Here is a 21,730-nt window from a genome sequence, read left to right as displayed (position 1 = left end):
TATCAAGACACAATAATCAGCTCTATGAAGTCCGTATTGATAGAATAGAAAAGAAAGATAGAATATAATAGAAAATATTGTATTAATCCCTAGGAGGGAAATCCAGATAGTCCATCATCTTATATGAAAATGATATAAAAAGTAAACATGTATAACCTAACAAAGGGCATTATGCATTTTGATGGCAGCAGGAATTAAGGATTTCCTGAATCTTTCTGTTCTGCAGTTCAGAGATAGTGATAGTGTCTCTGAAAGGAAAAAAAACAAACAAAAAAGTCAAATACAAATCTTAAAAGTCTAAAAAAAAGTGAAATTTTGTTAAGATGAATGACCCACAAATCCAATAAAAGCTAAAGCAGAAAACATTTTACCGTTCATGTTTTGTTCTTATTGTATCTATTTGTCCTTAGGGGACATCATCCTTTTACTTTATTACAACCACAGGTGTGTTTCATAATGTTAATACGAGGGCTGCTCTTTCTGCCCATTTTTGAAAGCACCCATTTAAGTTTGGAGGGAAGTGTCAAATCAATTAAAACTGTAATATGGTCACTAGTGCGGTGGGTTTCCTGTCTGTGCCTGGAGACAGACAGAGAGAGAGAGACAAAGACAGAGCGCGAAGGAGAGCTGGAGTCTGTCAGGAGAGCTCTGCCAGAGTCAGATAAGACATGCATGTATAATCCTGCTGCTGTTAACGCAGCAGCTGCTCTGTCTGCACGCCAGACAGAGTACACACAGCAGCCAGTCCATGAGATGACCTGCTGCACACGCACACACTTGCAACAGGAACGTGATCTTATGTAGACTAATTTGATTCCTGTGCAAATCTCTGCAGGTTTGGAGGATTGAGGATCATGATAAATTCTACTTTCCCTCCACCCAGTTACACTTCAGCCCCTCTCACCTGCAGAATAAACTGTTCCTGACAAAAGAAAAACAAGGGAAAGGTCATGTACTGTAATCAGGGGCGTAGCACCAAATTCTGGGCCCTGTACACTCTTAATGTCAGTGGGCCCCTATCCATGCCAGTTGTTTTCAAGGTAAATTTATACAAAGCTCCCAATGCGCGTTCCTGTCGGGACAGTTTTTCAGCAAGCAGTCTCTTTTGGTACCCCGATTTATGTTTTTTGGGCAGCATGAGGACAGTTAGCCTCCAGGTCATTCAATCTGGGCTCACTGACGTTTCATTTTTCGCCGGCCGCTGTCTTTGGGCGGACTAAACCATTTTTCGCCTCCAAGAGGGGGCCCCCAGAATGTCCAATATGTTGGGAGGACTGTGACACAGAGTTCATTCTCTCAGTTGATGTTATTTGAAATAAATTACGACACCAATTAATTGGAGGGCCCAATTCCTTCAAAATAAAAACATTACACAAAAAAAGTTATAATTTCAGGATTTTCATGGGCCCTCACCCTACTCGGGCCCTGGGTAGTCAGGTCCCCTTTTCCCCCCACTACCACACCCATGACTGTAATTATTATTATTATTATTATTTTTTGCACCATGATCGAGTGCCAAAACAATACTTTCGCTAACAGCAGCAGATGTCAGCCTGCAAGCAAACTGGCCAGATGCAGCAGATAAAAGGTATGCCAGTCAACCCCTCTGTGCTGCCAGCGCCGGCTCAGGAAACAGAAAGTTGTGTTAGGTCGAGCAGAGGGGGGCACAGATGGGCAGAGGCGGGGGCAAAGACAGGACAGGTTTTAATAGCATATTGATTCCACAGACCTCATCAGGCTGTACTCTCCTGCAGTAGCTTGTTTTCAGTCTAATTTGTTTGGAAATAAAGGATCGGAGAGTGACTCATCCAGACAGACAGACAGACAGAAAGACAGACCTTCACCATCTGGGTGCAGAGAGTTTCCAGCCGTTCAGTCCCCCCACCCCCCCACCTCCCAGCCTCCATCAGTATCCATTCACCTCAGTCCTCATCCAGTCATCCCCTCTGTACGCTATTTAAAACTGAGCAATTATGGCACATAATTTATTCTATTCAGTGCCACACTCAGACTTTTACTCACATTTCTTGACTTAATTTTTTTTTTATTCATGGGTAGTCATTTTGAGGTGAGATCATTTGCCTTATTCATGTCAGTATTATGTGACCACAATCATGATAATTTTTTTAAAAAAAGATCAGTAATTAGGCTCATGTCCTCTGCACCTGGAAATTGGCCCTTCATGCTCATATTCCTGTTATCTGCATGCCTCTGTGAACCCTCAGGGAAACAGGTTTCTCTACCTGGCAATATTAAATCTTCTCAATTATATGGTTGGGCTGCTGCCGACTGCTGGTCTTGGAAAGAGCCTATTGTTTTGATGAAAAATGTAATCAAGATACTGTCTCTCACTCTCTGCGGTTGCCTCTTGGCACATCCCTTTGGAGAAACTGTGAGAAGAGAGCGGTGGCTGCATGATTAATTGCCTCTCTGCCCCCACTGACAGTTCAACACAAGTGTAGGCCTATAGTACGTATGACTTGTATATGCTGCTTTTGTATTCACAACACTGCGTATTCAAAACAATACCTAGAGAAGTAAGTGTACTTTCTCTTGTATGCATTGAAACCTTTGTTTTGTTTTTTCTTTCTTGTTTTAAACAATTTCAGATCTGTCTCTTTATCATTTTCATCCAAGGTCGCAACAAAGGTGGTTCTCTCCCAGCCACACAGCATGAGCTCTCTCTGATAAACCATATTCGTATTACTTTGAAACATACAGTAGTTGTAAGCACGTGTATTCCCAAGTCAGGTGTGTTCCTCAAGGTTTGAGGCAGCGATGCAGTGAAATATGTGAATAATATGTGAAAATCTTTTAATCCTGCACTTTAATGAGATATTATCTACTGGTACTCAATAATCCTATCTTTATGCGGTTTTCCTTTTATGCTTACTACTCTACTTTTATGCTACTGTTCCCCAGAAGAAGCTTCTTTTATTTCTATCAAGCATGTTCAATAACTTTTGTGTACAGTTACTTTGCCTTGCTTTTGTGGTCCATGAAATTTTCAAGTCAATATGAGTTATTTTTCATAAAAACTTTCGGTAACACTTTACAATAAGGGTCCCTTAATTAACGTTAGTTAGTACATTATTAAGCATTAATATATAAACTAATGCGTTAATCAATGCTGAGTAATGCATACATAATGATAACTAATTACATTATTCAACTTTTAAATGTATTAACTAACTTTGAGTAGTACACATTAATTAACTGCTTACTAATAGGCTACATTAATTAATGTGTTTCCTAATCCTAAGTAATACATAATAATGATTGTTAATATATCTGTAAACAGTTAATCAATGCTTAACAATGTACTAACTAACATTAATTAAGGGACCCTTATTGTAAAGTGTTACCTACAAGGAAGTACAATTACACACAAATAAGAAAATATAGCTACATTAAAGGGGTGTGAATCAAAATATATCTGTTGTGGCACTAAATTAATTGGAAATATGTCACTTTTTGGAAGCTTGTCAAAATGATCTAACTGATCCAAACTTATCTTTTGTGAGGATCTGCAATATAAATAAGTATATCGTCTGCAATCAATCACAGTTTGTGCTCAGTCTCTGCATTGCAATGGAAAGTACTGTGAGTTAAAATCATCCATCCATATTCCTTCACTTCATCCACTCAGCCATTCCCAGGCCAGCAGGGTGACACAGTCCCAGTGTGTCCTGGGTCTTCCCCGAGGCCCCAGAGTTAAAACCATTGGTGCAAAATGTAATAAGAGCTTTATCCACGCTATAAATGTTGGGTCAAATCCAAATCTTTAAAGAAATTGAAGTAGGCAGTTTGTCTGGGGAGTATGAGTAAAAAAATGTAATGGTGATTTATAAGAAAGTGTAAAAATGTAAGGCCAGTGACACAGCTATCAATAAATGCTATCAATAATCTACAATGTGTTTCTTACTGTATGTTCTTCCTTACAGCCTTCAAAAAAATAATCTGCTGTAGGAGATATTAGTGTGTCTTTTCACACACTCCATATTAATAGCAAAGATAATTAGATGTTCTTAGTGTTGTGAAGAGATTCGCCTGAGGCAATGAGCCGCTTCATTTGCAATCCTCTTTTCTTTTATAGTGCAGTCTCTTCAGCTACCTGTTTTATCACAGGTCTTCATGATTTATTATTATGTCATGTTAATTGTTCTGGGTGTTTCACAGTGCTGTATACTCCGTGAAGCACTTTGTTTTCCCACCTCAAGTGTTCAACAGACAAGGTACACTTCCCTGACACACACAAACGTTGGCATATACACATGAATGAACAGACAAACAAATGCAGGTCTCTCAGATTTGCAGTGTTTTCTTTAATCTACAAAATGTGTTGCTGTATCATTTATTGTCAGTTTGTCAGACTCTAACCATTTTGCTTTTTGCCTCTCAGGACTGATTAAAGCTCTTCCTTTTGATCCCCTCCACCTCTTCTTCCTCACCACACACAAGGAAATCTCAACATACAATGGGGATGCTTTCGATGGTAAATCATACATCACTTCTATGACTTTGTTGTTTTTTTGGAAGTCCGTTGAGCTCCCTGTCATTAGAGACCCTGGTTTTCCCATCTTAACCCACATACAGGATGTATCGCATACTATGATATATTATAAGCAGTGTAGTGAATTCTGGCACAGTTTCACCTATTTCCAAGCAGTGCATTAGAGAGAGAGAGAGAGACAGTCCAGCAAGACTACTTAATTGTCAGACCAAGACCTTTTTGCTTTAGATCTTTTCATTTTGCTAAAAGAATGAATACATTAATGTCACAAAAAATCCATTAGCGATATCACAACTGTGTTTAATGAGTTCATTTGACTTAATCTAGGCTAATTAGTTACTAAAGATCCTATTGATAACAGCTTCAGATTAAAAAAAAAAAAGAGTGATGAGATGTATTGTTAAATTGTTCATGTATCCTGCAACACAGATGAAGGAAACATCACCAAGAAGAAGGACTCTATAATTGGACCTTATGCTCATTTAAACGTACGCTCATTACAGTTTTAGTTCAGTTAGAAATAAAACAACAACAGCTGGGACTTAATCCCACTCAAGGTGCTGGAAAAGTCTTGGAGTGTGGAGGAGATCGTTGTACAACAAGTGACTGATCCTATGACTTCCTGTGTGATTCATTTGTAAGCTGAGGTTGGCTGACCAGGCCAGACAGCTGAAACCACCGATCAATCTCCAAAAGCCTTTTTTTTTCTTTCTGTGGCGATCAGAGCAGCCCATTAAAGTCGGGGAGCAGACATCCATCCCGCTGCAGACAGCGTGTCGATAAACTCAGGCAGCGCAGTGACAGACGGTGCCATTTTTAGGTCGATAATGCTTTAGATCTGCATGGACTCCCTGTGATCAACTGCTCCACATTTCTCCCTTAATGAGCCTCTGTGTGTGAGTACAGGGTGGGCTGGGTGTGTGTGTGTGTCTGTTATATGTCTGTGTGTGAGGGTCTGTGATGTCCGACTGTTTGTGAGCATGTGCTGTGTGAACTCATGTACAGTATGTGTGTGGATCTGTCAGAGACAATAACCTTTTCTGACCCCTGATCCCTATTCCCAAGATCAAAATATTTTCATGACCTCAGCAATTAATGAGCTGTCAAGTTGCCATGTATACTGTAATACTGCATACTTCTTTTTTAATAGCCTTGTTTCAAAGGCGCAAAGGAAAAAACAACAGAGGAAAATTAAAACAAAACTTAAAGCAGATATCAGTGGAATGTTTTTGTTAATATAAGTCCTAAATAGTCCTATTTTCCGTCAGCAATCACTTACATGAAGTATTTCAGCCTAAACACGAGTCTCTCCGTCACTCTGCTCTGCTGTAACCCGAGGAGAAAATTTTCCTTGTGGGATACAAGTGTTATCCAATGAGGAGAGAGAACGGCATGAAGGGCTGTGTGTGCAGCCAAGGGATGCGCGTGAATGTGGTGACGTAGCACGAGGACCAATTGATGCCTGACAAGGGCGGGGGCTGCTAACTCATGGTGCGTTCAAAGAAACTCGTACTTTGTGTTTTTCCTTCCTGTGAAGTCAAACCAGTTCGATCTGGTACGAGTTCACGGGTCGGAAGTTACGAGTGGCCGTTATAGGGAACTTTCACAGACAACAGGATGGTAAAAACACGAGCTACGGGTTACCTGGAACGCTACCAAGTCGTAGTTGTGACTTGAAGCTGTAACTTACGGTTTCAAAAGCCTGCCTTGAACGCAGCATTAGCCGAAACGGCCGTGAAGCTTATATCTGCTTTAATGAACTACATGTCATCAGTTTTAGATATCTCCAGTGACCTTGTCTCCATATCGGCTGACCCCATCTGGGGTCTGGACCTCAAAGTTAAGAAACCATACGCTATACTGTAGCTTCAAATGTTGGCCCATGAAATATAAATTAGGTCTAACACTTAGTAACAAGTCTTACAAGAGCAAATTCTAACTACAGTAGCTTGGAGTATCTATATAAATTAGTCAGACAGTTAGACTGAGAAGACAAATCAAAGACAGCTACAGACAGACACGGTGATTTCTGTGAATGACAAGCTTAAAATGAGACTCGATGATCATAACACATGGATTTTATGGATCATAACTACTGTGGCGTGAAAGCTGGAGCCCAATCCATGCAGTCAGTATTTCATCATAGCCGGATGATGGTGGCCTGGTAGCTTTATAAAATACAAATGACTTTACACTCAAAGAAGCTACGAAAGGCACACATCTAGTTTGGTTAAGAAAAGCTACAGAGTAAAATGAATAAAAGAGTCACATATATTTTTTTAAAGGGAAAAAAAGAAGAAGATTAAATTGACAATGGCCTATGTGATATGAAGTTGTTATGGGGTTCTATTTTAAACTGAGAAAAATCAATGGCATAGTTGAAATTTACTTTTTTCATCATCAAGGTACAAAGAAAAAAATATAGCCTATATACAAGATTGAAAAACAACAAACTTCAACAACTCATATGTGGACACATGTTCCTTCTCTGCAGCCATATCACAACTGGCAGGGGGACTAGACCCATTAAAAATGTATCAGCTCCTCTCACTGAGCTTGATAAAACATATAGTGGGCTAGGCCCAAGTTAAACCACAATTTGAGTCACTTTTTCTAAAGCCTGCATTTGCCTTCCATATGATCAGAAACGAATAGGCTACCGCTCACGTGACCCCCCCAAAAAACGCGCGAGATGACGATGTTTAAATCACAGGAAGTGTTTTCTCTCCTGTTTCGCCAAACACACACAGAGACAGCGGGTGACCAGAAATACAGGTGAGTGGATGTGAAGCAGTGGCACGTTTAAATGTTTACAAAAATGAAAAGTGTGCACCGTTGGTCGCGCTACATATGAGAGAGGAAACGGGGGTTTATTAGTGATTAGTGACTGACGTGTAGCCTACAGTACATGAACGTAAGGAAAGCTGGAGCAAGTGTGTGTTTGTGTGTCTGTGCGTGACGAAACTGCTGCTCCGTCAAAGGAATCATAACAAAACACAGCCCATTAGCAAAAACTACTATGTATTATTACAAAGTATCAACTAAAACACTCCACTATTGATTGGAAAGTGCCAGGATGCAGCTCTGGTTCTGCTTTAATTGTGGTCCTCCTGAGATTCAGGAGGTTTCTCCATGACTGTGTTGCTGTGCTACAGTTGAACAATAACCTGACTTTTTCACATGCACTATACAAAGGTCAGGTGTGTGGTGGTGGTGGTGGTGGTGGTGGTGGTGGTGACTGCCTGATGGATGTGTTGCCTGGGCTGCCCTCACTCACAGTGGTCAGAGCTATAGCCAAATGAGATTCAAGGACAGTAGAGAGGCGATTGTTAAAGGGATAGTTCACCCAAAATTCAAATTGCACTCTTTGCAAATGGATACCACTTTTCTTCGTAACAAAAAGACACACCAAAAAACATCCAAATACCTCCATGCTGCTCGTATGTAATGTCCGTCTTGTATTGAAGCCCCGAAATGCGAAATTGTTCTGAAAAAAATGTAATAAGTCTATATTTCAAGCTTGTTTGTAGCGGAAGCTCCTCTTCCTGGTCCGTCCAAATCTCACGGCAATTTATGCTTATTTCATCTGAAATAGTGCAGTGGAATTTGTGGACTTTGTCAATAAACCATCTTAAAATAGTCCGCGAGATTTGGACGGACCAGGAAGAGGAGCTTCCGCTACAAACAAGCTTGAAATATAGACATATTACATTTTTTTTCCGGAACAATTTCACATTTCGGGGCTTCAATACAAGATGGACATTACATACGAGCAGCATGGAGGTATTTGGATGTTTTTTGGTGTGTCTTTTTGTTACGAAGAAAAGTGGTATCCATTTGCAACCGTTATATGGACATGCACTGCTACGCCGGGCCCCGCTGTAACTCACGGATAACTCTGAAACTTCTCCCAGCCCTTAGTCAACATGAGAGTGAGTAGATAATGAGTGCAATTTGAATTTTGGGTGAACTATCCCTTTAAATACTGGTAGATTATTATCAATATCAGTGACCTATACTGCAACATGTGCCTCAGATAAACTATTATTACACATGGCTTACTGCTCTCTAACAGTGTTGAGATTTAGTTTGAGTCCTCCAAACCACAAAGCGATGCACTCTACAGCTACAGCAGCGTTATCCTCTGTCAGGCTGGTTGGTGCAGTGCGGCTCCTGGTGGCATTGTTTGTCATTCATGCCATGCCTCTTGTGCCATTCAGTGGTTTGACACCGCGACCCCTGGCCAGCCTTGATCTGGTCTTAACTCTTACCTCCATCTAAAGAGCACGTGGAGTAGTTTGTAATTGCCCGTATTGATTACAGAGAGTGGATATTGTCTCTGTCTTTGTGTGATAGAAATCCAATTATTCCCAGTGTCCTTGAGCTGAACATTAGCATTGACAATGTGACTCAGTATGACCCCTCCTTAAATGGCTTTATTGTCTAGAGAGGGACAGTACAAGCTGTTTTTATTTATTAATCTTCTTATTCATCCACAATGACTTGATGAATGCCTTTTTGAGCAGCATCTCTCTACCACGTATTTATTCAAGAGCCATAAATACACAAACAAGCCAGAGCATTTTTCCAAATCTGTTCTGGGACTCTGGGACTAAGCAGCACTTTTTCTAAGCATCCAGGTTTTCTTTGTGTTTAATTATCACAAATCACTCAGTTAATTTCCTCTTTAATCAGTGATTGTAGACAAGTAGCTCCACAGCAAGAGCTCCAAATAAGCTGGGTTGTAATAGAGTCCCCAACACTTTGTTAATGTTGTGTTTCTTTTTTTCTTGCAGGGTTTAAACTTTCCCTCCAGACATGTATTGAACTCCTGTACAAAAAATACTCTGCTATGAATAATATAGTATGTTGTTTAACATGGTTTCTCTCAGAGAAAACTGCCATGGTCATGTTGACAGGTGAAAAGAGTAGAGAGCATCAAGTTGTATCAGAGAGACTCGTTTGACTCACATGAGGAAACCAGAAGCAGAGATGAGCAGATGGATCGAAGTAGAGCTGCAACAGCTAATCGATTACTCGCTCAATAATTTGTCAACTATTTTGATAATCAAATATCTGATTGATAATCTGTTTGAGTAGCTTAAGAAAAAAAGTCTAAATTCTCTGGTTTCAGCTTCTTAAATGTGAATATTTCTGGCTCCTTTGTTCCTTTATGAAAATTAACTGAATATCTCTTTGGTTTGTGGACAAAACAAGACATTTGAGGAAGTCATCTTGTGGTTTGGGAAACACTGATTGACATTTTCCAGCATTTTTTAACATTTTATTGACCAAACAACTAATTGATTAATCGTTTAAATAATCAATAGATTAATCAATAATGAAAATAATCATTAGTTGCAGCCCTAGATCTAAGCAGTCAGCGTCGTTGTCATCTTTTATTTACTTATTAGACTGTGTCTTCCCTTGTTCCTGCCCTCTTGACTGGACCAGTTCCTTAGTTATATGACCCGTGAAAGACTGAATTTATTTTTATGGGACTGGTTTGCTGCAGGGCCCTAGTGTTAACCGCCTATTTCACTCTGAGTGTCTTGTGTTTATTAAACAAACATTGTATGGACATGGTGACAAGCAAAGTTAAAAACCCTATTGGAATTAGAGTGGGTCCTAAAAGTCGTAATTACTGCAGAAGCATTGAAAGACTCTTCACGGGAGCACACCTGAGGACTTACTGCACTATGAGACAGTGAGCTAATAGGATAATTTTATAAACTAACAAATCATTTACCAAGAACCTGCTTGACAGCTTTTATGGCACAGGATTTAAACAGTGCGCTTCTATATCAGCACAATCGGGGTTTAAAGCCGAGGTGGAGGACGGAGATAAAAACTGTCAGAATAATCACCTCAGATACAATTAGCCTCTTTTCTCTAAAGCCCTGAAGCAACACCTTCTTTGTCACAAGAAGCAGCAGGATTTAAGAGAAACGTGAACTTATACTAATTTAGACAAATCTCAGCACTAACAATGCGATGGGCTGCCAGTCGTCTCCTATTTGTATTTCGTGCAATTACGCTGCAGCACAGGCATCAGTTAATTAGTCAGTGATGGTTGAAAATGCTTTGTGCAAACTTTAAAGTGTCCACACCTCCCTCTACCGCTTCATTACAGAGAAAATAAGATGTTGTTGTTGCTCATTATTACTAATAACACAGAGCTAAATTAGTTTCCAGGTGCACTTCTGACACATGACAGCGAAATCTCTGCCACCATTAAGAGGTGATACATTATTATAATTTTTTACTATTATGAACATGACAGATTCCTCATTTTGATTGCCGCCGCAGTGTGCACAACCTCGACTTGTTGTTTTCTCTGTGATTATAGCTCAGCAACAGTCACTGCACAGCACTGATTCAGAGGCAGGCAAAGTATATTACTGTTTAAACTCTGACATCAAGCTTTCATGGGTAATTTCACAGCTCTGTAATGAATAATGGCACGGACATGGAGTTTAGATATGAAGTTGCAAAAGCATGGGCAGCCTAAAAGAATGAAAGCTGCTGCTCCTTCATGCATAAAAAGTGGGAGAAATGGTTTGTCATCCATAACGATAGAGACACGGCGTGATAACGAAAGCAGCCTCAAATAGAAAGACTGCGGCGTGATGGACAGTTAGAGGCATCGTTGTCCCTGGGCTGGAGGTGTGTATATCCTGATGATAAGGGCTGTCACCTATAAGCAAAGCACTTATCAGTTTTTTAGCCAGACTAATGACATTTTCTCTCCCACTGGCGAAGACACTCAGACGGTCGGGTCACCGCTTTGGCTCGGCCTCAAATGTTGTTTCTTTTCTTTTCTTTTCTTTGTGGTGTCTTAAAACTCTCCTGAATAGATGGCCCTGGTATTTTGGTACTAGATATCCACACAGTGTCCAGAGGGTGAATCTTTTTCATTCAGCAAAGTCATCTAAATTTTAAATTGGACCAGTGTTGTGGTTTATGAGTAATACCTGCAAATCTACTGCAACTCCCATGGCTGGTCCTGGATAATGCTAATCTGCAAAATTCAACATACTAATATGTTAGAACAAGATGGTTATTTGTTTGCTTGTCTGCTGGAAGCAATTGGTACCAAACTTTAGTGAAGGAATGAGAAGAAACATTACGTTTTGATGCAGATTCAGTTTTTCTTTTTATATATTTACCACTTTATTCACCGTTGAGATACCTTTTCATCAATATTTAATTGTATGTATGTGCTCTGCTACTGAGTGTCATCTTATTTCCATTCGCAATGAAAAACATCTGTCTTCTTCCTCCACTCTTACAGCCTCTGTATGTGCACAACATGTGACTGCTCAGCTCTACATACACATCCCTCTATACTCGACTCACGGACTTCACTGGACTCGGCTGCTGCTGATACCTGACCTCACTTGGTTTGCTGAATCACCTGCGTTCTCTTCAAGAGTGCTCCTAGTGAGTGATTTCCATTACTTGAATTGAGTAAGGCTTTTCATCTTTAATCCCTATCAACATGATCACTTCTTAGTCTCTCTCCGTATTGCTTTTGTTCTTTCTGTCCATCCTTTTCTGTCCAGTTTGCACATGAAAAACTGCAGCCAGTGCACCAAAGACTCTGCTGCAGAGCATATTTTGGAGCTTGGGAGCTGATTCATACACCAAACTCAGAGTCAGAGAGTTAATGGTGCTTGTTAGCCTGTGAGCCTGTTAGCTGAAATTTGAATTTTATTATTGATTATTGAATTACTTATTCCTGCTGCCTGTGAAGTTTTGACAAATTTGCTGCTGCAGTTAGTTACACAACTTTAAATGTCCGTTTTTAATAATCGTAATTGATTTACATTTTGTTTTAAATACTTTTATTCTCTCCAGGTTACTTTGAAATAACAGCTGTGTCATTTCTGTTCATCCTATAGACATATTTATATTTGGTTATTCTTACATTATTGGCATGAGACAACAAAGGTTATTGTCATGGATAACCATCACTTACCCTTCATACAGTGAATTGACATTAGCACTCAATACTCTGCTACTACATACATCATCTGATGCAGGATAGTTGCTCATCAGTTTAATTCAGAGGAATCAATGTCAGCTCACAGAGATACAGTATTATACATCATTGTGCACGATAACGTTTTGCTGATTATAATTTTATGACTTATTATTATGTGAAAACATCAGCGCATGTCTTCACTGGGACTGCCTGAAGATGTTTTGCTTCTTCAGTGCTGCAATCAGCAGCACACACATGACCAAGAATGAATCAACTTATAATTAAATAAACAATCAACGGACATTGGATTCCATTAAATGCATGATTAGCTGCAAGGTAATAACTTCTGAATCTCTTTCAACACCGTAGAAATACACAGTGGTGTAATTTTCTGTTTGGGCCAATAACACTGTGTTTATTGATTTATTTGATTTGTTCACTGACAGTGTTCTTGAAAAATGATAAATGATTTATATTTATATGTATGACAGACAGAGACAACAGCATTTGACAAAAGGGGGGGAGGTGGATGTGATAGAGGGGAAGACACCTGATGTTCTCACCATCTTTGCTTCTTTCTTATCACATCTGAAGCGGGAGATGAATCCCTGCCATCCTCCATCCACCACCATCTCAGCAGTGACAGAGAGTGTCATTTACTCCACTCTGTTCTCTTTGTTGTCTTGTGCAGACGGAGGCAAATAGATTCGTACCTCATGATAAAAGAAAACTTTTCTTCCTGTGGCTGACTGATGCATATAGTGAAAGGCGTCCACAGCACAGCGCAGTGTGTCTTTTCGAGGAAATATTAACCATCCATCACCATTTCCGCAACTGTTAGAAGCTTAATTAATGGTGACCTTATGAGTGAATGTGAGAGAGTCGTCCTCTCTTACATTGAGAGAGTGTGTGTGTGTGTGTGTCTGAGAACTGTCCATGAAAGAGTAATGAGCTCCTCCAAATGATGCATCAGTCCCCAGTGGCTCTGTGGACAGATACAGGAGGAAACCAATCTTTTACGCAACGAATATCAGTGTGACATTTCACCGGGAAGAAATCGCCACCATCTGCTCCTCACAGAGGGCCGCGTAGGCGAGAGAGCATCATGGGAGGAGCTGGGGTCACTTAAAGGAGCGCGGATAGGTCCTGTTGTTGTGGTTGTTGTTGTGTCCTCACTCCATAAAGGGCGAGGGGGTAAAGGTGGCTGTTTGAAGTGTAGCTGCACAAACATACTATATGTGACAGGAATCCAGATGGCTTCATTTAGGGGGGGAGACACCTCCAATGGAAAAAAATAAATATTCAGATGTGAGCATGAGCACTGCACCGGCGGAGCAGCAGCCAAGCAGTGCTGCATGGTCTCTATGGGGCACAGTGGAGTCTTGCTTAGCTTGTTTGCCCAATTGGACTTGACATGTAGCCCAGACTAATAGATTAGAAGTGTCGGGGTGAGCGAATTCCTCTGCCTCTCTCCCTCCATTGCTTTCCTTTCTCTTCCTTACCACTGCTCCTATTTGATGTGACAGAGCTTTTTAAACTTCGATGTGAACGTGCCTTCACTCCCAAGGCCTCTGTTTTTCCAGCTAAATAATATGATTGTTACCCCGATGATAGTCTAGTAGATAATTGTTCCACAGGTTTATCTTGATATTATTAAACAGATATTTATGAACAGCCACATTGAAGCCACCAAAAAAAGATGATGAACGTAATGAAAACACACGGCACTGTTGCACACTCTCATTAGCAGATATTTGGCCCCGAGGAGGCTATTACGATCCATAATGGGAAGAGATCCATCTGTATACTTCAGTTGTTTTCTCAGATTCACACCCCTGTTGCCTCCAGTGGGATGATGATGAACAACAGGCAGCGTCTCCCAGCTGGTCCCTCTTTTCATCTCAGGCTGCTGAATCACCTACCTTAGCTTTTCATCTTTCAGCACCATCAACAAAATCACTTTCTCTGTCTCTTTCTCTTGGTCGATGGCTTATGTTTCTGACCGTCCTCTCTCCATGCGCCTGCAAGTGACCCCTTTATTGGTAATATAGTTGGAATAGTTCACCAAAAAATGAAATTCAGTCATTATTGACTCGCCCTCATGTTGATGAATACTCCGGAGTAGTTTTTTATTCCTGAAAGTGCATCTGGAGACCCGGGAGGCGGGTTCGTAGTCCAACGAAAACTTTATATGAGAGTCAATAGCGCCCGACACAAAAAGGTCCATAAAACTACACAAAAACCTTGTAATCTTCCTCCTTACTGCTCGTCCGCTGCAATCCATGTGTCCTGAAGGGATGTAGTCCAGAGTTTACTCGAAACAATGTCATTTAGGACATTTTTACAGCCTAAACAGTCCTGTATTGCGCTATGACGTTCACACGTGAACGCGAGAGCGCGCCCCAGGCAAATTCAATACAGGACTGTTTAGGCTGTAAAAATGTCCTAAATGATGTTGTTTTGAGTAAACTCTGGACTATATCCCTTCAGGACACTTGGATTGCAGCGGACGAGCAGTGTGGAGAAATAATATTACAAGGTTTTTGTGTGGTTTTATGGACTTTTTGTGTCAGGCGCTATTGACTCTCATATAAAGATTTTGTTGGACTGCGAACAGCTTCTTACCAAGTGATATTGAGTCTAAAGTTTCAGTTAAATCGTCTTTTTCTGACCAGAGAAACGTTTCCCTTGGCATCTTATATGCATTTTACTCAAAGCCTTCTGGGTCACCATTGAGTTCTTGGTCATTGTTCTGATCCAGCCGGGCTCTTTTCTTGCTCGGTAACTCAGTCTGGCTGGACAGTAAACTCCAGAAAGAGCCCTGGTGGTTCCACACTGCTGCCATTTCACAATTATCGAGGCCACAGCGCTCCTGGGAACATTCAAAGCTTTAGAAATGGTTTCATACCTTCGTCCTGATTTATACCTCGCCACCATTTTATGGCAGAGGTCTGCAGAGAGTTTCATGAATTGTTTTTTTTTCTTTTTCTGACGTGCAGTGCAAATTGAAGGACCCAAAGAATTTGAATTGAATGAATAGTTTTGTAAATTATACATTAGAGTTGTTAAATTTTGAATACATATTTCTGATAAATATTCAAAAAGGTGAAAAGTAGGAAATTAGATCTGTGAGGGACTGAAGGGGTCTGAATACTTTCTGTAGTGTTGGTTAGTGTAGACATCATCATCACTGTGTAGTAGCCTTCTTTTAACACACTTTACAAACGCTCATTAATCCATGTTTATCTAGCAACAATTAAAAAGTCTGTAATGGATTCTTCAGAGCATTTTATCTTCTTTTAACAAAAACTAAAAACAGCTACAAATGGCTTTTTTTTCTGAAACTGAAAAACTTTAGATAAACACCCTGCACAACAACAACAGCAGTGTGTGGCTTATTAAAGAAGAGTGAATAGTGGCCTTAGGTTCAACAGGTGGCCAGGAACACATTCGCTGTTACCTTACGGCCATAATTAAGTTTGTTAACCGGCTTTTAATATAATGAATCACCTTGTAATTAAATTATCACCACTAAATTACTCTCTTATTACTGATTCCTCATAAAATCTAATTCCAGATATTCAGCTCCTTCAGACCATTACCATAACTTTTGACTGCATCTTATTGACCAAATGTCCATATTGGCTCATAACAGTCAATAGGACCATATAACAATATATTGTAGCTGCTGGTGCTGTCAATGTTTTAAAGACAAACAATACAGTATACTGCATCTATCAGAGGGATCAGCAGGCACCTCCACCTTTACTGTAGCACACACACACATACACACACACACACACACTGCCTCCACCAGAAACTACCCTGAGATTAACTAAAATGAAAACCACAGGGCCGAATCAGTGAGTGCATAGAGCCAGGCCGAAGCTCAGTTTGTTTCCATAATCAGTTTCATGTAGAGTCGGTGTTCCCCCCGGAGCGGCTGCAGCGTTTTGCACATTATAATTCCAACACCAGGTGCGTTTCAAAGACAATTAACCACACCAGACATGGTACAGCTCCGCAATTATAACAAATTAGGCAATTATCGCTATTCCCCATGCAGCGCTATAGGTGGATGAATGTAGCCATCCAGTATTTAGCAAGTTGATGATCCAGGAAGATCAATGGAGGAAGAAGGGAGTGGAGCTGCAGTTACAAGAAACAAAAAGAAATACCCCTCTTATGCTATTATGTTTCACATCATGTCTCACAGCCTCTGCTACTTTCAGGGAGTTTTTTTTAACCCACATGTTGTGGTTGTGTGTGTGTTATCACCTGACAACTGTGCAGAATCAGAACTTGTGTCTCTCTAGCACACGAATGTAGAAATGTTTCATCCCGCTCGGCGTTGCAGCTGCAGGCAGCTCGATCGCCCTTTTCGCCTTCACTCATATTTCTCATTTTACTTCTGCAGAACACACATAATATTTTTTCTTCTAACAGTGCACACACCTTGAGACATCAGGGTGTCTCAAAGTATTATTGACGTCATCGTCATCCCGCGGGGCTCAGGTGGACACACTCCTTTTGGAGCTTCACAAATCAAACTGTCCGCAGACTGCTGTCCTTGGCACATCCTAGAGGAAATTGATTCCAGAGGGAAGTAATGACACACTCATCCACATGCACACGCACGACAACGTGCATGCAAATACACGGCCACACAAACACATCACACACACACACATAGAGATTTCTCCTCTCAGTTTGAAGTTGAGAAAAGTCTGATTGTGTCTGTCCTCTTGACTCGACCCCCGACCACCAGTCTGAGCGTAATAATGGATCCAATCTGAGTCTGTCTGACTCTCTGCATCACCTGTGGGAGCAGCGGTGCAGGGAGAAATATCTGGAGTTCAATTTGCTGTAATCTGTGCATGTGTGGTGGTGGTGTGTGTGTGTGTGTGCTGCTGGCATGTAGTAGTAGTATGTTCCCCTGCAAACTGATTCTGGGCTTGTGGAGATTTGATTTGACCTTGTGCAAGAGAATAACCCACAGACTTCACTTCGCTGTTCTCTGATAGAAATAAAAATGTTGTCATCGTCTTCCCACCCTCGTGATGTAACTGTTGCCTCATTACGTTTCCACTAGGACCGCCGTCGATTTAGCTGCACTGCTACTAAAACGAGGTGAGTCATGCTCCAGGTACAGAGTAGAGTAGAGTATGCACGGTGACACGTGTGAATTAACAGCTCAGAGATGTAAAGAGGCATTGTGTTTGTGTGTATATGTGTGTGTGTCTCTCTCTCAGATCATTTTTCAGACCTGGATAATTTCATGCATAACATAGTAAGAGGGATTATCTTGATGTACTGAATGAGAGCAGCCTTTGGGGAAATTATACTCATTCCCAGTGATCTGTGGGAAAAAATTATTCCTCAATATACTGTAGGTTTTTGCTCCAACATCTAATTTCCCCCTCCCCACATACACACACAGCACTAAATGGCCTTCTGTGCAGTCGGTGCAGTTTGATTGATAAGGTCGTGAGATGTGTGATAAGGTTTTCGAGAAGCTTTAGCCTGATTACTTGGAAATGCACAGTTGGGGGTAGATGGTCTGAGGACCGTAACTTTTGCCAGACTGTCAAACCACCCTAGAATAGGGCACGAAGGCTGTTTTTTTCCAACTACAGTTAAAGTATAATCCTCAAGAAGTGAGATAAGGGTTAACAAAAACGTCCTAAATGTAACATTTAATGAAAATGCAGAGGCTTCGGATTTACATTCAGCTACAGACCGGCTCCACTGCTTTGCACTGGAATAATTAAAGTGTTTTGCTCTTACTGCTGCCTCTGCTACATCCAAATAAAAAACTGCCAATGTACATCATTATACTTTTTGGCTGTTGAGAACCAAACAAAACAAACAAACAAAAAAAAAAGCATTTCCAGCCTTTTAGGCCATTTGAATGTGGAATTTCAATGTAAGTCTGGGAAATGATTTTCATAAAAGTCATTGGTAAAAAAAAAAAAAAAAAGTAGAGTGGAGCTTAGTGACTGTTGTTATCGGGTCATTCTGTGCAATCCATTAAAAATCTGTGGGAAGACTGTTGTGATTTAGATACAAAAACATCGGTCTCTGTGCATGAGTCACTTAATAATAGTAGACGTTAATGGTCTGTTAGAGTGCCCGAGGAGGTTTTCTGGTAGAGGTGGTGGTGGTGGTGGTGGTGCGGGCCAATGACAACTTCATACACCCGAGGTTTTCCTGCAAGGGAAACAGGTTTAAAGCAGCAGTTTCAGTATTCTGAGTTGTGAGTTAATATGATGCATGTCTAATAAACTGAAATGTTGTGATTTAGATTAGATTTAGAGGAGTAAGTCATAATAATGCTCACACTGTAGTTTAGCAAAATGAGAGAGATGTGATGTTTAGCGATGCTAGCTGGAAGACATTTATGGTCTGATCCTGTCACTTTTCCTCTGCTGCCTCATATTGACAACTTTTGGATGCATATTTGCAGGTGCAAACTAATTGAAGATGAATTATGATGTTAATGTCTTGTGTTGCTCCATTATCTGGCCAAAAATTGACTGTAAATTCATCCGAAACTTGTTTTTTCCTCCTTGAAAACAAATGGCTTTAGCTGAACTTTGCCTACTTGGCACACGTTACCATGCTCACCAAAGACGGCGAGCAGGATCAACACTAAACCTGCTAAACATTAACATCTCAGCATTGTCAGTGCATGTTAATATGCTGACATTAGCAAAGCACCAGTTGTTGCCTCTCAGTCATCTTAATAAAAGACAGATGTTCTCATTAGAGCTAAGCTGTTATCTTAAAATAAGCACAGCAGAATGGTAAATAACTATAAATACATAAAAACAAGTAAACGCTGATTGTGTGAAACCAGAAACCAGAAAAAAATCCAACATGATGAGTTTGATTTAGAGTTTGTCACGGAGGTGTAAAGCGATCTCTGCTCAGCTCACCCTTGCTCAGCATTACACCTGCATTCTGCATTTGCATTAGATCCGTATAGGTGATAATTAGCTATGCCACGATCCGTGTAATGAGAGATTATTTTCGGAGACGCTCACACAGATCAGAGAAGACGGTGGGAAGAGGTAGAAAGTGTGTGTGTGTGTGAGGGGGGGGGGGGGGGGATTGAGAGGAAGAAACGAGCACATTGAAAAGATCAAGTCTTCCCACACTGTTTAAAGAAAAAGGGATAGTAGCAGATGGTAATGTGCAACAACACGGAACGCCTGCTTAGTAACAAGAGTTTTATATCACCAATATAGAGCACAGACTGGAGATGACGCCTGTGCTGCCAGCTTCAATAAGTTCCCCATTAGACACGCTGTCTGGTATGTTTGTGTACAGTACGTTTGCACACACACACACACACACACACACACAATACAATTCACACACACACACATACACCTCTAAGTTGCTTATTCCCTGTCAGCTCTGTGTTAATAAGCTCACATTTCAGCAGGTTTCCATGTTCTTCGTCTCCTTTGTGAAATGTGAAAGGAACCAAATTAACACCAGTTGAAGCTGTCATATAAAACATCTGATCTACTGTACGTCTTTACTTTTGATTTGCTAATTAATCATTCAAATGAAATCACTAAAGCAACTCTGATTATCAAGTATAGCTCCTGAAAGCTTTGATGTTTACATGTGAGACTGATTAAAAAGAAAGAAAGAAAAAAAAACAATATGGCTTTTTCTTTTCTTTCTACTGTACGAGATGACTCACACTTTTTGGTCTTGATGATTAAAAGAGATGGTTTGACTGGGATTTTAAGCTCTGCTGGTTACAGGTACAGGTGTAGGAAGGAAAAGCAGCCTTCCCTCCCTTTTTTTTTTTTTGCTGTGGCCTTTCTCTAATGATCTGAGATACCATCTGCACTCAGCTGTGTGCCAGGCGGGCCCTGGGCCTTCCTTACATCTATCACCACAGTCAGAGGGTAATGATACAAGCGAGCCAAGGGGAGGCAAGTGGAAAGGGCCAGACATCAATGTCTTCTTCCTCTGCAGTCACAGTGACCTACACACACACACACACACACATAGAGAAAGTCGTGACTTTTGGATTTGGATGACATCGGGGGCCAATCAGCTAATCTCGTTATTTACTTTTCCCTATTCAGTTCCTAAAGAACATGTCGATCTTCTCCCAGATTAATTACTTTCCCGTCTCTACGACAGACAGAGATTGACTATTGTTCTGTTGTTTTTTTGGTCTGTTTTGCTGTCGCCTCCCTTGATATGTTAAAATGTCACACGTTGTCACCGTGAACTCCTTTTTAATGATTCTTCCCATGTTCGATGTTCGATGTTTGATGCTGCTGCAGCCGCTGCTGTGGTGTTTGGGTTCTGCTCCCAGGGGAAAAGGCTTAACTACACGTTTTAGGAGGGGGGAAACAAAGGGAGACTGATATAATTGGCCTCTGGGTAAATATTATTTCAAATGAGCTCCCAAAACAAAAACATAAAAAAATAAAAAAAAAACACTTGGAAAAACAACTGGATTTCTCATTAGGATTTTCCAAGTGAGCGTGACCTTGTTGCTGATGTGCATTTAAATTACCTCTGCGCCACTCGCTTATTCTCCCCTCATCGCTGGAATGAGTCAAAAGTCAGCGCACTAACACTGTTAGGATTTTATATGTTCAGTCAAGAGCTCTTTTAGTATTCAGAGAGAATTTTATGTCATAATTATTTTACTTTTTTCAATAAAAAAGAAAATTGTCTTTAGGATCCGTGTGGGAGTCATTGTACTGCGGGCTACTGCCACCACAGTCCACACTCTGTGATCTGTTATGGTCAAACTTACTCATTATGAGAAACGGTATAAATGACTCTTGGCCATCTACACATATTATTAAGATGGAGACAGTGAGTTTCATTTTCAATTATCCCCTTGACCACTGAAGCAGATTATAGTTTCACTGAAATATGCATAAAATGTATGAATTATTGACAAGTTGAGGAAAGTCCTGAAGATGTTGCTGTGTGTTTTTTTCCCCAGTCACAACCATCTTTGATGAGAAAATGCATTTCAAAAATGAAAGATTGAAAAGGTTTGGGGTTAGGAATCACTACTGTATCAAAAATATGGATTTATTACTGAGAGCTGGAGCTTTCTCGTATCAAATGTGGCTCCTCATTTCTTTGAACTGAAATCAATGCCACTAAGTGAGTGAGTGCTCTCTGTTGAATTCCTGCAAGTGCCACTGACGGAGCTGTTTATCATGACGGTGACCAGA

Source organism: Trachurus trachurus, assembly GCF_905171665.1.
Source record: "Trachurus trachurus genome assembly, chromosome: 16".
NCBI classification, from domain to species: Eukaryota; Metazoa; Chordata; class Actinopteri; order Carangiformes; family Carangidae; genus Trachurus; species Trachurus trachurus.
Note: the sequence above shows the minus strand (reverse complement) of the source record.